The following is a 3,229-nucleotide window of genomic DNA, read 5'->3' as shown; positions in this document are numbered from 1 at the left end:
AAACAATGGCTGTCTACTTTCTGGTTTAAAGATGTTTTCGTGTGTGTGTGTGTGTGTGTCTGTGTGTTACTCGCTCAGTTGTGTACCACTCTTTGCAACCCCATCGAGTGTAGCCCACCAGGCTCCTCTGTCCATAGTGTCATATAATGAAGAATATAAAAACATCAACCTAAAACACCAACTGGACTGTCATCTTGGAGTGTCTCATGAAAATCAGAAATGTATATTTAAACTGCTCACAGAAGTATTCACATCTGTCAAATTATTAAATAGAAATCAAGCTTAATTGAAAGTTATTAGACTCTAGAGATGTGTAATAGACTTCTTACGGTGTCTGGAGATGAGAGATGGGATCTGCCAGGACTGAGCTCTGTGCTAAGGAAGCAGACAGCCCCTGGACACTTGTTCATGAACCTGTCGTACATGAGAAAACCTGATTAGTAGACACTGTAAGTGCACATTTTGAGCTGATACTTAGATGTCACCATGAAGCCCTTAAGGAAATTGAAGAAGATGCTGAAAAGATGTTCTGAAATTCTAAGGAACAATCATTCAGATTTATACACTCTTGAAAATATTTTACCTTCAAGAATGGAGTGAAGCCCTCTAATGTCTCCCCTGAACTTCCTTTTTTTCCCTTTTGCGAAAGAACAAGAATAATGAAACCATTGGTAATGAACCTAAGTTATATTCATGTTCATATATATATATATATATATATATATATATATATCAAGGATTATGGATTTAACTTTTCTTGGGGATACAAGTCAAAGAGCACCTAACTGCAGTTTGAGGAGGGGGCTGCTCCTTTGAAGGCCTTGGGATGGGGTCCCCTTCCTTATGCAGTTATAGCACCTGAATGACAGAAAATAAATGACAGAAAAGAAATAGGAACACCCATGGCAAAGTGTTCAGTTTTACTTAAAGTAGAATCCTAATTCTAATATATGAGCATAAAGCACAATTACTAACGTATTTAAAATAAACATTATCCAAATATATGTGGTAATAAGGAATTCAGTAGCAATGGAAAGGAGATATTTAAATGTATATAAATATAAATACACTGCAAAATGAACAGAATTAGCATGTATTTATGCCTTCTTGCAGAGCCCTGCAATACATCTTTCTCTGCTCCAAACTTCAACGTTTTGGTTTGGTCTCACTGTATGCTGGGCACATGGACTTATGTCTGATAACAGTTTCATTTAATCCCTTAATAACTTTATTCCCCCTGATCCCTATTTTACCCCTCCCTCTCCCCAGTGTTAACCACTAGTTTGATCTCTGTATCTGTGAGTCTGCTACTTTATTTGTCATATTCACTAGTTTGTTGTATTTTCTCAGATCCCAAGTATAAGTGATACTATACAGTATTTGACTTTCTCTGGTTTATCTGATAATCTTTAATTACTGGTGAAAAACTGCACATTTGTTCGAGCCTTAAGCCTCTAGAAAAGGAGACTTGGACTCACCTGGGCCATAGTGTTAGGCTCGTTGGGGGTTTGCAGCTGCAGCCACTGCCTGTGCTCCATGAGGAAGATGCTCACCACTGTCTCTCGCGTGTTGTCGGGCGTTGCCCAGAAGCCAGCAAGCAGAGTGCTGGTGGCATCCCATCATTTTGCAAATGATGTTGCTTTTGAAATTAAGAAATGTGATCTTCACTGACTGGAAGAGGGCCCTCCTGTCACTACAGTGCTTACCAGGGAGGATGGACTCAAATACTACAGGATGCTGCAGACTGTTCGCTGAATGGAGTTAAAAGCAGATCAGCTGTATAAACAGAAAATTATTCATGGTTTCTGTCACTTGTGTGATAGTCAGGAAGTTTGTTGTATAGGCCTGGAGGCCTGCATCAACCCCACAGACCATCTGATCACAGAGTACCAGGCTCATGGCTTTACCTTTACTCATGGACTCTCTGTCCAGGAGATTCTCTCAGAGCTTACAGGACGAAGAGGTGGTTGTGCTAAAGGAAAAGAATTGATGCATATGTATTCCAAGAATTTCTATGGAGGCAATGGCATCTTGGGAGCTCAGGTGCCCCTGGGGTCTGGGATTGCTCTGACCTATGAGTATAATGGAAAAGATGAGTTCTGTTTGACTTTGTATGGCGCTGCTAATCAGGGTCAGATCTTCGAAGCTTAAAATATGGTAGCTTTGTGGAAATTGCCTTGTATTTTCATCTTTGAGAATAACCAGTATGGGATGGGAACATCTGTGGAGAGAGCAGCAGCCAGCACTGATTACTACAAGAGAGGTGACTTTATTCCTGGGCTGGGTAGATGGAATGGATATCCTGCGTGTTTCAGTTCAGTTCAGTTCAGTCGCTCAGTCGTGTCTGACTCTCTGTGACCCCATGAATCGCAGCACGCCAGGCCTCCCTGTCCATCACCAACTGCCAGAGTTCACTCAGACTCACGTCCATCGAGTCGGTGATGCCATCCAGCCATCTCATCCTCTGTTGTCCCCTGCTCCTCCTGCCCCCAATCCCTCCCAGCATCAGAGCGTTTTCCAATGAGTCAACTCTTCGCATGAGGTGGCCAAAGTACTGGAGTTTCAGCTTTAGAATCATTCCTTCCAAAGAGATCCCAGGACTGATCTCCTTTCAGAATGGCCTGCGTGTTTAGAAGGCCACAAAATTTGCAGCTGCCTATTGTAGATCTGAAAGGGGGCCTATATTGATGGAGCTGCAGACTTACTGTTACCATGGACACAGCATGAGTGATCCTGGAGTGAGTTACCATACCCGAGAAGAGATTCAGGAGGTTAGAAGTAAGAGTGATCCTATCATGCTCCTCAAGGACAGGATGGTGAACAGCAATCTTGTCATTGTTGAAGAATTAAAGGAAATTGATGTGGAAGTGAGAAAAGAAATTGAGCATGCTGCCCAGTTTGCTACTGCTGATGCTGAACTACTTTAGAAGAACTCAGCTATCACATCTACTGCAATGATTGACCTTTTGAAGTCCAAGGTGCAAACCAGTGGATCGAGTTTAAGTCCATCAGTTAAGGAGAGGTATGCACACCTTCAGCATATTTGGCAGCAACTGTAAGGAATGCTTTGTGTTCTCAATTTTGTCAAGAAAGAAAACTCATACAGAGAGGGTGTGTAGATTAAGATAGTGTTTGCATGTGGTTTGTACAGTGTTGCATTAAAAGAGGTGATTGTACACCTAAGGTTATTTTAGTTACATAGGTCTAAAATAGGTAATAGTTTGCTTAA

At 41.7% G+C, this 3,229-nt stretch overlaps 1 pseudogene; it reads left to right on the top strand.

Annotated features, from left to right (window-relative positions):
* The first annotated feature begins 1,536 nt into the window (after positions 1-1,536).
* LOC101116020 (pyruvate dehydrogenase E1 component subunit alpha, somatic form, mitochondrial-like) lies at positions 1,537-3,016 on the top strand (annotated as a pseudogene).
* Positions 3,017-3,229: the final 213 nt, after the last annotated feature.

The sequence above is a fragment of the Ovis aries genome, chromosome X (genome assembly GCF_016772045.2).
Source record: "Ovis aries strain OAR_USU_Benz2616 breed Rambouillet chromosome X, ARS-UI_Ramb_v3.0, whole genome shotgun sequence".
Taxonomy (NCBI): Eukaryota; Metazoa; Chordata; class Mammalia; order Artiodactyla; family Bovidae; genus Ovis; species Ovis aries.
Note: the sequence above shows the minus strand (reverse complement) of the source record. Positions and strands in the feature narration are given on the sequence as shown.